We start from the raw sequence: 14,241 nt of genomic DNA on the forward strand, positions 1-14,241 counted from the left end.
GCTTTGGGCACTTGGATTGGGTCTACTTCTTTTGGTGATTTGATGCTCCCTCCATCGCCTCCAAAAACAAAAGAAAACACAAGAACAAATATGGGCTACCTTTTTAGGATTGAGGCAAAACAAAAAAAAAGGGGGGGAAATGCAGGGGCCTTTGAAAACAGTATGCTGAGAATAGATAGGGCTCAAGGACAGTATCTCCAATTGAACTTTTAATGAACTCCCGTAGGCGCCAAGAAGGCGGGCAGATAAGGAAGAGCATAGAAACAAAGAACTGAGTAGAAGGTTACATCTGGGAAAAGAAAGTTTGTTTTGCATTGCATTCTTTCTGCTGACGTGGGGTTTATGGAGTATAAATAAAGTGAGGCGGAGGCTCTGAGCGCGGCCGCCATGTTCTCTGTGTGTCTTTGTCTTTTGTGTGTTCTTTCATTCTCCACCACCCCCGGCACGGACCCCAACACCTTCCCTTAAATTTTATAATCTTATGAGCACAGGAGTTCAAGGCTACAATAAACTACGATCATACCACTGCACTCTAGCCTTGGTGCTGGAGAGAGAACTTGTCTCTAAAAGAAAAAGAAAAAAAAAAAGACCTAGAAGCATAAAACTCCACAACACCTACTCCTACCCCTGTCGATGCAGATATTCAGTTCTGCCTTGGGTAATGACCCTCCAGCAGCCTCCCAGCTCTGCTACCCATCCTGTGTTGTCTTTCTTCCCCAGGCTTGTTCCCTCACGACTGCAAGGTGACTACTGCTCCCCATGGCTAGTATCCCCAGTTCAGAAGAGAAGAAGAAAAATGTCTTCTCAGAAAGCTTTGTTGTTTTATTTCGGAAGGAAATTCCTTCCTAATTAGCAGCCTCTGCCAATATCTCATTGGCCTAAGGGGTAAACACTGAATTGTAGCCAGTAGCAAAGGAGACAGTCTTATATTTGCCTCTATTATTAATTACATCAGTAAGGACTGGATTTTGTCATTCCTCTGCATCAATCTGCAGTCATCATATCTCACCAAGACCTGCATTAAAAGCATAGCAAAAAACTCTGATTAGTTAGTGACTTACCACATTTTCATAGGATTTGAAATTAACATACTTTTACTTGTTGTTCTGTAATTCTTTTCTGTGTATATTTATTTATTCATCCTAATAAAAAGATATCAACTTGAATTTTATACCTTACAACTTAATAAGTTACCACCTGCCTCCCATACCCACACCAATACGCCTCTCTTCTACAATAAAGAAATGAAATGAAATGAGAAATCAATTGTTCCATAAACATCTATTGGGGATCTTCAATAACTCTTATAATTTGGGGACTCAGTTTCTTCCCCTTTGATAAAATGCATTATTTCAATTATTATTATTATTTTTACTGATATGAGGTTCTTTATAAACATTGTTATTATTATTATTATTAGAGACAGGGTATTGCTCTTTAGCCCAAGCTGGAGTGCAGAGGCACAATCACGACTCACTGCTGTCTCAGTCTTCTAGGCTCAAGCAATCCTCTCACCTCAGTCTTCTAAGTAGCTGAAACTACAAGGCCTCATTATGTTGCCCAGGCTGGTCTTGAACTCCTGGACTCAACTGGGCTCAAGCAATTCTTCCACCTTGGCCTCCCAAAGTGCTGAGATTATACTCATGAGCCACTATATCTGGCCAAGGTGTTATTTTTTAATTATATTTTTCTGTACTAGAAAAAAAAATCAAATGACACAAAAGAAATTGAAATGAAACACAAATGTATTGTCTGTGATCCTCCTTATGACTAGTCCAATGCCCCAGAGACAAACACTTTTAAGCAGTTTTGTTTTTAGGTCCACTGGTGGTGAACTCCATAAATCATATATGTATGCCATTAAATCTTAATTTATCAAGTTTAAAACATCTTTTAACTCCATGCCATAAAGTATTAGACATTGTTATTCCTCTCCTTCTATTTATATTTTTCCCAATTTTCATTTTTTGAAGTGGTTTTCAAAATTCCTGTAAATATTGATTGCATTTGGAAACGTAAATAATATGTTAAATCATAATTTTTAATTTCATTAACTTGAGACTTCTCATGCTATTAAATAAGAAAAAAACTGACCCTTAACTTCTCACCAACTGTTTTGTTTCTTTCGTCTGCATTTGTCTGCTGTTTTTATCTCCTCCCTCATGAGGGTAGTGCCAGTGCTCAGAATAAGAACTGAACTCCCAGACCTCATGGATGCCAATGACAGAGATCATAAGGGATCCAAAAGTGCTCCAACACCCACTTTCTCTGACCTGCTTTCCCCCACCAAGAAGTGTCAAAGGAGAAACCTATGCTTTCAGAGTAAAATACCATCTCCCCTGTGAGGCAATAAGAGTGAGCCCACGGTACTAACTCCACAATCACATCCCTCCGGGCCTACGTTGCTGCATTAGGGAGGAATTTAAGTGAGTGAATTGTGCACAGAGAAAAGACTTAACTTTCTCCAATCACCTCAAACCTATCAATAGTGGTCAAAAAAGGACCACAGGTGCTTGAATGAGTTACTACTTCTCCAGTTTGTCTCCATGGCAAGGGGTTGCCAAGTAGTCCAGGCATACTTACCCTAATATTGACACTCACCATCTCACCAATACTGTCTACCTTGAATTCATAAGAATTAATCTCATTATGTCCTTTGCTCCCATTTATGTCAGTCACCTGAAAAGCTCCAAAACTGCAAGTTAGTTTTCATTCTTTTATAATTGCCATAAGTCTAACCTCCATATACCTCCTATGCTCCACCTTTTCGCCCAGCTTCCAGTTCATAAATGAGCATTCTGTTCACTACTGCACACTCAGCGAAATCTGCTTCCTCCGAAACCTTATCATACAATGGGTGTTTACTTTGTCTTACAACTCTGTGGTTAAAGGGCAAGACCTTGCTTCTCATTTTAGCTTCCAGAACATTATTCTCGCTCCCTCCTTGCCCCCCACAAAGAGCAGCTTCACATTTCATGTCCTTAGACCTTAACACGATACCTACATCAAAGTTACGTTCCTCTTTTCCAATGATTTGAGCTCCTCTTCTTGTTTCAAGACTACCCTCATCTTGAATCTTGGTTATTTTTAAGACACTCAGAGATAAAGTTTCAAAGTTCATGGACCTAAAACTTAACCCGTAATTTTTCCCCTTAAACCTGTTCTACACATTCTTTTTCATCACAGTTGCTTCTGGCTGATATCTCTGGACCTGTCTGGGGCCAAAGTGAACTCATGGCCCTAAAAGGAAGTATACAAGCCATTCTGTAGGTTGCCTGTACACTCTCATGATAGTAATTTTTTTTTTCTGCGCAGAAGCATTTTAGTTTAATTAGATCTCATCTGTTGACTTTGGCTTTTGTTGTAATTGCTTTTGGTGTTTTGGTCACCAAGTCTTTGCCCATGCCTATGTCCTGAATGGCATGGCCTAGGTTTTTTTTTCCAAGATTTTGGTTTTACATTTAAGTCTTTAATCCATCTTGAGTCAGTTTTTGTAAAGGTGTAAGGAAGGGGTCCAGTTTCAGTTTTCTGCATATGGCTAGCCAGTTTTCCCAGCACCATTTATCAAATAGGGAATCTTTTCCCCATTGCTTGTTTTTTTGTCAGGTTTGTCGAAGATCAGATGGTTGTAGATGTGTGGTGTTATTTCTGAGGTCTCTATTCTGTTCCATTGGTCTGTATGTCTGTTTTCATACCAGTACCATACTGTTGTGGTTATTGTAGCCTTGCAGTACAGTGTGCAGTCAGATAGCATGATGCCTCCAGCTTTGTTCATGTTTTGTTTAGGATTGTCTCAACCATATGGGCTCTTTTTCTTTCCATATAAAGTGTAAAGTAGTTTTTTCTAATTTTATGGAGAAAGTCAAGGGTAGTTAGATAGGAATAGCATTGATTCTATAAACTATTTTGGGCAGTGTGGCAATTTTCACGATATTGATTCTGTGTATCCATAAGCAATATCAGTATGATATTGGCTATGGGTTTGTCATAAATAGCTCTTATTATTTTGAGATATATCCCATCAATACCTAGTTTATTGAAAGTTTTTAACATGAAAGGATTTGAATGTTATCAAAGGCCTTTTCTGCGTCTATTGAGATAACCATGTGGTTTTTGACATTGGTTGTTTATGTGATGGAATACATTTATTGATTTGCATATGTTGAACCAGCCTTGCATCCCAGGGATGAAATTAATAAGCCTTTGATGTGCTGCTGGATTCCGTTTGCCAGTATTTTATTGGGATTTTCGCATCCAGTGTTCATCATGGATATTGGCCTGACATTTTCTTTTTTTCTTGTGTCTCTGTCAGGTTTTGGCATCAGGATGGTAAAGGCCTTGTAAAATGAGTTAAGGAGGAGTCCTTCTTTTTCCATTGTTTGGAACAGTTTCAGAAGGAATGGATCCAGCTCCTCTTTGTACCTCTGGTAGTATTTGGCTGTGAATCTGTCTGGTCCTGGACTTTTTTTGGTTAGTAGGCTATTAATTACTGCCTCAATTTCAGAACTTGTTGGTCTATTCAGAGATTCAATTTCTTCCTTATATAGTCTTGAAAAGGTGTATGTGTTGAGGAATTCATCCATTTCTTCTAGATTTTCTAGTTTATTTGGGTAGAGGTGTTTATAGTATTCTCTGATGGTAGTTTGTATTTCTGTGTGGTCAGTGGAGATATCCCTTTTATTATTTTTTATTGTGCCCATTTGATTCCTCTCCCTTTTCTTCTTTAGCAGACTGGCTAGAGGTCTATCTTGTTAATTTTTTCGAAAAACCAGCCCTTGTATTCAATGATTTTTTGAAGGGTTTTTTTGTGCCTCTATTTCCTTCAGTTCTACTGTGATCTCAGTTATTTATTGTCTTCTGCTAGCTTTTGAATTTGTTTGCTCTCATTCTCACTTCTCTAGTTCTTTTAATTGTGATGTTAGGGTGTTGATTTGAGATCTTTCCAGCTTTTCTGATGTGGGCATTTAATGCTATAAATTTCCCTCTTAACATTGCTTTAGCTATGTCTCAGAGATTCTGATTTGTTGTCTCTTTGTTCTCACTGGTTTCAAAGAACTTTTTGATTCCTGCCTTATTTACCCAGGAGTAATTCAGAAGCAGGTTGTTCAATTTCCATGTAGTTGTGCAGTTTTGAGGGAGCTTCTTATTCCTGAGTTCTAATTTGATTGCCTTGTGTTCTGAGAGACTGTTTGTTATGATTTCAGTTCTTTTTCATTTGTGTTTTACTTCCAATTATGGGGCCAATTTTAGAATAAGTGCCACGTGGCTCTGAGAAGAATGTATATTCTGTTGATTTGGGTTGGAGAGTTCTGTAGATCTCTATTAGATCCACTTGCTTCAGAGCTGAGTTCAAGTCCTGATATTCTTGTTAATTTTCTGTTTTGTTAAGCTGTCTAATATTGACAGTGGGGTGTTAAAGTCTCTCACTCTTACTGTGTGTTTGTCTAAGTCTCTTTGTAGGTTTCTAAGAACTTGATTTGTGTATCTGGGTGATCCTGTACTGGGTGCATATGTATTTAGAATAGTTAGCTCTTCTTGTTCGATTGATCCCTTTACCATCATGTAATGCCTTTATTTGTCTTTTTTGATCTTTGTTGGTTTAAAGTCTGTTTTTTCAGAGAGTAGGATTGTAACCCCTGCTTCTTTTCTTTCTTTTTTTTTTTTTTTTTTTTTTTTTTTTGCTTTTTATTTGCTTGGTAAATATTTTTCCATTCCTTTTTTTGAGCCTGTGTGTGTCTTTGCATGTGAGATGGGCCTTCTGAATACAGCACACTGATTGGTCTTGACTCTTTATCCAATTTGCCAGTCTGTGCCTTTTAATTGGGGCATTTAGCCCATTTACATTTAAGGTTAATGTTGTTATGTGTTAATTTGTTCCTGTCATCATGATGCTAGCTGGTTATTTTGCACACTAGTTGATGTGATTTATTCATGGTGTCATTAGTCTTTATGTTTGGTTGTTTTTGCAATGGCTAGTACCAGTTTCTTTTCCATATTTAGTGCTTCTTTCAGGAGCTCTTGCAAGGCAGGCCAGGTGGTGACAAAATTCCTTAGCATTTTGCTTGTGTGGAAAGGATTTTATTTCTTCTTTGCTTATGAAACTTAGTTTGGCTTTATTTGAAATTCTGGGTAGAAAATTCTTTTCTTTAAGAATGTTGAATATTGGTCCCCACTCTCTTCTGGCTTGTAGGGTTTCTGCTGAGACATTCATTCACTGTTAGTCTGATGGACTTCCCTTTGTAGGTGACCTGACCTTTCTCTCTGGCCTCCCTCAACATTTTTTCCTTTATTTTGACCTTGGAGAATCTGGTGATTATATGTATCTTGGGGTTGATCTTCTCGTGGAGTATCTTAGTGGTGTTCTCTATCTTTCCTGAATTTGAATGTTGGCCTGTCTTGCTTGCTTGGGGAAATTCTTCTGGATAATATCCTGAAGTGTGTTTTCCAGTTTGGTTCCATTCTCCCCGTCACTTTCAGGTACACCAATTAATCATAGGTTTGGTCTTTTCACATAGTTTCATATTTCTTGGAGGCTTTGCTCATTCCTTTTCATTCTTTCTTCTTTAATCTTGTCTGTGTGCCTAATTTCTGCAAGGCAGTCTTCAATCTCAGATAGCCTTTCTTCCACTTGATCAATTCAGCTATTGATGCTTGCGTATGCTTCACGAAGCTCTCTTGCTGTGCTTTTCAGCTAGATCAGGTCATTTATATTCCTCTCTAAATGGGTTATTCTAGTTGGAATTTTGTGTAACGTTTTATTAAGGTTCTTAGCTTTCTTGAGTGGGATTAGAACATGCTCCTTTAGATCAGAGGAGTTTTTTTATTATCCACCTTCTGTGGCCTTCTTCTGTCAATTCATCAATCTCATTCTTTGTCCAGATTTGTGTCCTTGCTGCAGCACTGTTGCGATCCTTTGGAAAAGAAGCAGTCTGGCTTTTGGAATTTTTAATGTTTTTTCACTGGTTTTTCTTCACCCTCAGGGATTTATTTACCTTTGATCTTTGAGGCCGTTGACCTTTGGATGGGGTTTTTGTGGGCAAGCCTTTGATCTTTGAGTCTCTTGACCTTTGGATGGGGTTTTTGTGGGCAGGTCTTTTTTGTAGATGTTGTTGTTGTTATTGCTTTCTGTTTTTTAGTTTTTCTTCTAACAGTCAGGCCCCTCTTCTACAGGTCTGCTGAAGTTTGCTAGAGGCAAACCCCAGATCCTGTTCACCTGGGTATCACCAGTGGAGGCTGCAGAATGGCAAAGATTGTTGCCTGCTGCTTCCTCCAGAAGCTTCATCCTAGAGGGGCACTGGCCTGATACCAGCCAGACCTCTCCTGTATGAGGTGACTGGCAATCCCTGTTGGTAGGTCTTTCCCGTTCAGGGGGCACGGACGTCAGGGACCCAGTTGAGAAGGCTGTCTGTCTGTTAGCAGAGCTCGTGCACGTGCTGGGAGAATTCCCCTTGTCAGGATCAGAGCCGGCAGGCTGGAATGATTAATTTTATCTGCAAGCCCCTGACAGCAGCTGCTGCGTTTCTTGCAGAGATGCCCTGCCCTGTGAGGAGGAAGCTAGAGAAGCAGTCTGGCCACAGTTGCTTTGCTACGCTGTGGGAAATTCTGCCCAATGCAAACTTCCCAGTCTGCTTAGCACTGTCAGGGAAAAATTGCCTACTAAACCCACAGTAATGACAGTTGCCCCACCCCCAACCAAGCTCTATCATCCCAGGTATCTCCAGACTGCTGTGCTGGAAGTGAGAATTTCAAACTAGTGGTTCTTAGCTTGCTGGGTTCCATGGGAGGGGAACCCACTGTGTGAGACCACTTGGCTCCCTGGTTTCAGCTCTCTTTCCAGGAGACTGGATGGTTCTCCTGTCTCACTGGAGTTCTAGGTGCTGCTGGAGTACAAAAACTCCCACAGCTCAGTGCCTGTCCAAACGGCCACCCAGTTTTGTGCTTGAAACCCAGGGCCCTGGTGGTGTAGGCTCATGAGGGAATGTCTTGATCTGCAGACTGCAAAAATCTGTGGGAAAAGTGTAGTATCCAGGGTGGGTAGCACTGTCCCTAACCGCTTTCTTGGCTGGGAGAGAGAGGTTCCCGGCTCTGTGCACTGCCCAGTGAAGCAACACCCCACCCTGCTTCTGCTCACTCTCCGTGAGTTGCATCCATTGCCCAACCAGTTGCAATGAGATGAGCTGGGTACCTAGGTTGGAAATGCAGGGATCACCTGTCTTCTGCGCTGATCTCACTGGGAGCTGCAGACCGAAGCTGTTTCTATTTGGCCAACTTGGCCCCTCCTTGCCTTTTTATTCTTAATAGTGTTTATTTATGCTTCCTCTCTCTCTTTACTTGTCTTTCTAGATTATTTTTATTGTTATTATGTTTTACCTTTTCAAAAACATAGTGTTTTACTTTTTGTTACCTCTATAGTACATAGTCTATTTATTAAATTCTGCTTTTTATTTTTAAAATTTTATTTTATTATCAATCATTTCTGTTATATAGAAAAGACATTCGTGATAAGAGTTAAGTCATACTATAATCCAGCATAACCTCATTTTAACTTTTAACTAATTCCATTTGCAAAGACCTCGTTTTCAAATAAGGTAATATCATGAACTTCTGAATGAATATGAATATTTTGAGGAACACGACTCAACACAGTACAAGGTGTTCTATCTCATTAATTAGATTGAAATCATGAATCTGGATTAATCTCTTCATTCCATATAGATACATTATTTTCCCTTTGGAAATTGATATCCCAGAAACCACTGCCCATTTATAGACGTAAGCCTGTGCATTCAGCCTGTGAATTCAGTTCTGTTTACTCCTTTATATTTCTGTTTAATTTCTGGAAAACCAGATGTCAAGGGCAATGCTTATATTGTCTTTGAACATAGATATGTCCCTGTAGAATTTTAAAAGCATATTGTACCAGTTATTCTTATTTGATATAGAAAATATATCAATATGCAAATTATTGAATTACGTATCAGGTTGGTCTACTTTTTTTTTTTTGAGATGGAGTCTCACTCTGTCACCCAGGCTAGAGTGCCGTGGCATAATCTTGGCTCACTGCAACCTCCAACTTCCGAGTTCAAGTGATTCTTCTGCCTCAGCCTCCCGAGTAGCTGGGACTACAGGCGTCGCCACCACACACAGATAATTTTTGTATTTTTAGTGGAGATGAGGTTTCAACTGGTCTCGAACTCTTGACCTCGTGATCTGCACACCTCAGCCTCTCAAAGTGCTGGTATTACAGACGTGAGCCTCTGCATCCAGCCTCTTTCACTTTTAAACTAGCTTTTTTCAAGTCCTAAAGTACCAAATCATCAGACTTTTAGGAAATAGAGGGAGTAGGCAATGCTCTATTACTTCTGTTCTATTATCTTTTTCCCCTCTTTTCTCTCCCCTTTATTTCCCCTTCTCAGGCTCAATCACCAAGCACAATGTCAGAAACATTATAATCATTCAATGCATTGTGTCTGTCATAATAGTTTTTATCAAAGTATAGACAATACTGAAATAAACATCTTTTTATGTAATTATTTAAATACATCTGTAGTTTTCTACAGTATATCATCTTGGAACCAAAATTACTGAATCAAGGAGTGTAAGCTTTTTGAAGTTCACTTTTCAAGTTTCTTTTCAAAAAGATTTTACCAAAATGGCTTTTCCATACAGATTGTCCCTGCTTATTCATATTTATCAGACATAGGGTTTTTTCAGTATTCAATAATTTATTGCAAAATGGTATCTCACTGTTTGTTCATTTTTATATATCTGATTGTAGATGGCACGTATGCTATTTTGACAGGAATTTATGATAGAGTCCTTTAAAATATTTTGTATGATAGAAACTTTTCTTTTCTCAACTCTCTCTGGTTCTCTTGGGCTCAAGTCTAGAATAATACTTTTTATACTCAGTGGCTAAAAAATGTGTGTCCTCTTGAACAGCACCAATGTGGCTTTGGTTTACTATAACAGAAATACTAATTAGTGCTCAGTTTTCTGATATATGATCAATAATGTAGAAAACAAGATAAAGAGGTTTTCTGAAAATTTCAACTTTCTCATAGAATTCTGAAGTCATATATTCTCATATGATATAACAAAGACCAACCACAATACCTCAGATTTTCTTTGCAGCAACAGCATTCTCCTGTCCTCAACTCCTGCTAATTAAGTGTCTCCCGAAATTCCAGCTGTGACCTGCTTGGATCATCTTGCTCATCTGCCTTAGACCTCTAAAAATGTGTTCCCTGTTCTGTTGACTGTAAGCCTTCTGAGATCGTCTTGACACACTGGATATCTATAGCTGCCTAATAGTTTTTACAACACATTAAATATAAAAAACAAGTTTCTATAACAACCCAAAAGATCACACTAGCTCACCAGCATCCAAAGCAAGCAAATGTGAATTGCCAGAAAAAGAATTCAGAAGGTTGATTATTAAGCTACTCAAGGAGGCACCAGAGAAAGATGTAAATCAGCTTAAAAAATTTTTAAAAATTATAAGATATGGATGAAAAACTCTCTAGAGAAATAGATAACATACATAAAAAACAATAACCACTTCTGAAAATTAAAGATACACTTAGAGAAATGCAAAATACATGGAAGGTTTCAAAAATAGAACTAAACAAGTAAAAGAAGTAAATTTAGAGCTTGAAAATAAGACTTTTGAATTAACCCAATCTGATAAAGACAAATAAAAAAGATTAAAAAATGAACAGCCCTCAAGAAGTTTGGGATTATGTTAAATGACCAAACCTAAAAATAATAAGTGTTCCTGAGGAAGAAGGAAAATATAAATGTGTTGAAAATTTATTTGAGGAAATAATTGTGGAAAACTTTCCTGGCCTTGATAGAGATCCAGACATCCAAATACAAAAAGCTCAAAGAAAACCTTGGAAATTTATCACAAAAACATTATCACCTAGGCACATAGTCATCAGGTTGCATAAAGTGAAGACAAATGAAAGAATCTCAAGAACTGTGAGGTAAAAGCATCAGGTAACCCATAATGGAAGACCTATCAGATTAATGGCAGATTTTTCAGCAGAAACCCTATAAGCTAGAGGGGATTGGGATTCTATCTTTAGCTTCTTTAAACAAAATAATTATCAGCCTAGAATTTTGTATCCAGCAAAACTAAGCTGTATAAATAAAGAAAAGTTAAAGTCTTATCCAAACAAATGCTGAGAGAATCTGCTACTACCAAGCCATTTCTACAAGAAATGCCAATAAGACGTTTTAAACCTTGAAACAAAACCTCAAAATACACCAAAATAGAAGCTATGTAAAGCATAAATCTCACAGGGTCTATAAAACAATACACAATAAAGAAAAAATAACGTATTCAAGCAGCAACTAGCATGATGAATAGAATAGTACCTCACATCTTAATACTAATGTTGAATGTAAATGGCCCAAATGCTCTACTTAAAAGATGCAGAATGGCAGGATGGATAAGAATTCACCAACCAAGTATCTGCTGTCTTAAAGAGACTCACCTAATGCATAAGGATTCACATAAACTTCAGGTAAAAGGATGAAAAGAGATGTTCCATGCAAATGGACACCAAAAGTGAGCAGAGGTACTTATTCTTATATCAGACAAAATAGACTTTAAAGCAGCTGCAGTTAAAAAAGACAAAGAGAGACATTATATAATGATAAAAGAAATAACCCAACAGAAAAATATTACAATCAAAAAAGTATGCATTCACCTAACACTGGAACTTCCAAAATTATAAAAGAATTACTACTAGACCTAAGAAATGAGGTGGATAGCAATACAATAATATTGGGAAACTTCAATACTTCACTGACAGCACTAGACAGGTCATCAAGACAGAAAATCAACAAAGAAACAATGGACTTAAACTATACCCTAGAACAAACAGACTTAACAGATATGTAGAGAACATTCTACCCAACAACTGCAGAATATACGTTTTATTCATCAGCACATGGAACATTCACCAAAATAGACAATACGATAGGACACAAAGAAAGTCTCAATGAATTTAGAAAAATCAAAATTATATCAAGTACTCTCTCAGTTCACAGTGGAATACAATTCTAAATCATCTCCAAAATGAACTCTCAAAGCCATGCACATACATGAAAATCAAATAATCTGCTCCTGAATAATCTTTGGGTCAACAATGAAATAAGATGGAAATTTAAAAATTCTTTGAACTGAATAATAATAGTGATGCAAACTAACAAAACCTCTGGAATACAGCAAAAGTGGTGTTAACAGGAAAGCACATAGCATTAAATGCCTACATCAAAAAGTCTGAAAGAGCACGAATAGACAATATAACATCACACCTCAAGGAACTAGAGAAACAAGGAAAAACCAAACTCAAGCCTAGTGGAAGAAAAGAAATAACAAAGATCAGAGCAGAACTAAATGAAATTGAAACAAAAAATATACAAAAGATAAATGAAACAAAAACCTGGTTCTTTGAAAAGATAAACATAACTGAATTTTTTTGAAAACCTTTATCTGTGCTTTCCCATCCTTCTGAAAGCCTTCTCATATTTCTGAGTGAATATCTCACATTGAAGGCCACTGGGGTAGAGGATTAATAGCTAAGATAGAAGAAGAGATACCAGATCTCTTTCTTTGTGCCAGACATGTTCAGAATTCATGAAGTTGATAATGGAGAGATTTTTGAAGGCATAGCTGATTCATTTATTCAATGTATTTATTTTCTATAATAATAATTTATTGTAATATTAAGTTACAATGAACTTTATTATAATAAAGCTAAATTTATTATAATAAATTAATATTAATGAAGGTTAAGTTCCTATAATTCATTATCTTAATTTATTTTAATATTAATTTATTATAATAATAATTTATTTTCTATGTATAATGATTTATTCTTTGTGGTAATATGCCAAGCACTATACTAGAATCTGATGACTGATGAAAAAAGATGAAGTTCCTGATCTTTTGTTGATCATATTTATGGAAGAAAAGACAATATACAAACATATTTCATAAAATCATGTAATTTTAAGAGATGGGGGGTTAGGGCAAGAAAGTAGAAATTTACAAATGTTACATTTTTAAGTAGGTCAGGGTGAGCATCTGCAAAGCAATAATAATTGAGCAGAAAAACAATTGAAACAAAAAGTGGACGTCTGTAGATAAAACATTTCAAGTAAAAGGAAGAATCATGTAGCTTGCTTCATGGTCAAGTTTGACTCTTTAAACAAAATAAATGTTGACTGCTTCCTATTTGTATCACATGTATTGATGATTGAATAACTGCTTCACATACAATTACTGTCATCTTTCTTACCATTTAAAAATACTATTGCAGATTAAGTGTTTGTTTTTAACATCAGTTCATTGGTATGCATTTTTAAAATAGATATTTCATTTATTTATTTAAAACATATTTATTGAGTATCTTCTAGGTATGAGACACTATTCTTGGAACTGAGTATACAGCAGTGAACAAGGAAAACAAAAACCTATCTTTGTTCGTCTGGCGATTCCTCTGCAGCATAACTTAATGGTTGTTGAGGCAAAGGAAGGCTGGCAGTAAACAAAACATGTGAGTAAAATTTATAGTATGATGATGAGAGAATAATAATTGAGTACCAAAAGGAGTAATATTAAAAAACTGTTAGAGAAGACCTCGCTGAAAAAGGGTCATTTGTGTGGGTACTAGAATATGGTGAAGGCGTAAGCTATGCAGCTATAGGGAAAGAACATTCCAGACAGGAAGAAAACTAGGAACAAAGATCCTCAGTAGAGGATGTATAACTTATAAGGCCTTAAAGCTGTTCTTTTGATTTTTGAGTTGATCTGTGAAGCCAATGGGGGATTTGAGCAAAGCTGTGACATGGTATGACCCTCACTGATGTGTTAAGATTTACACAGGGGAATGAGGTTGGGGAAGAGGGGCTGTGAGTGGTCAGGAGAAAAGCCGAGATGCAAGTATGAGGGTATTGCAATAATTTAGGATCATCCTGAAAGTTGTGGAGGAGGCGAAAAATCATCAGATTCTGGGTATATTTTGAAATTAGAGCCTAATATGAGTGTGAGAAATAGAGAAGAATGATTCTAATATTGTGTGTGTGTGCATGTGCACGCATGTGTGCAACTGGAATGATAGAATTACAATGTATGGGGATTATTGTCTTCCCTGGACAATAATCCTTGGAAATGGGGATTATTATAAGAGGAGAGGTTTGGGAAGGGAAGACAAAGATACCAGGTTA

The 14,241-nt window shown here is 37.2% G+C and overlaps 1 protein-coding gene across 3 annotated transcripts in view; it reads left to right on the plus strand.

The window, feature by feature from the left end:
- Window positions 1-14,241, plus strand: part of LOC126930507 (solute carrier organic anion transporter family member 1B3) — a 409,969-nt gene that overhangs the window by 288,773 nt on the left and 106,955 nt on the right. Inside the window, exon 2 of one of the 3 annotated variants that reach the window (XM_050747599.1) lies at window positions 13,432-13,571. The exons of 1 other annotated variant lie outside the window; for it this stretch is intronic. The gene's annotated coding sequence lies outside the window, so the exon portion shown is untranslated. Of the gene's footprint in view, window positions 1-13,421; window positions 13,572-14,241 lie in introns of those variants that run through there. One more of the 3 variants, XM_050747600.1, reaches the window with a different exon arrangement.

Source organism: Macaca thibetana, chromosome 11, assembly GCF_024542745.1.
Source record: "Macaca thibetana thibetana isolate TM-01 chromosome 11, ASM2454274v1, whole genome shotgun sequence".
Lineage (NCBI taxonomy): Eukaryota > Metazoa > Chordata > Mammalia > Primates > Cercopithecidae > Macaca > Macaca thibetana.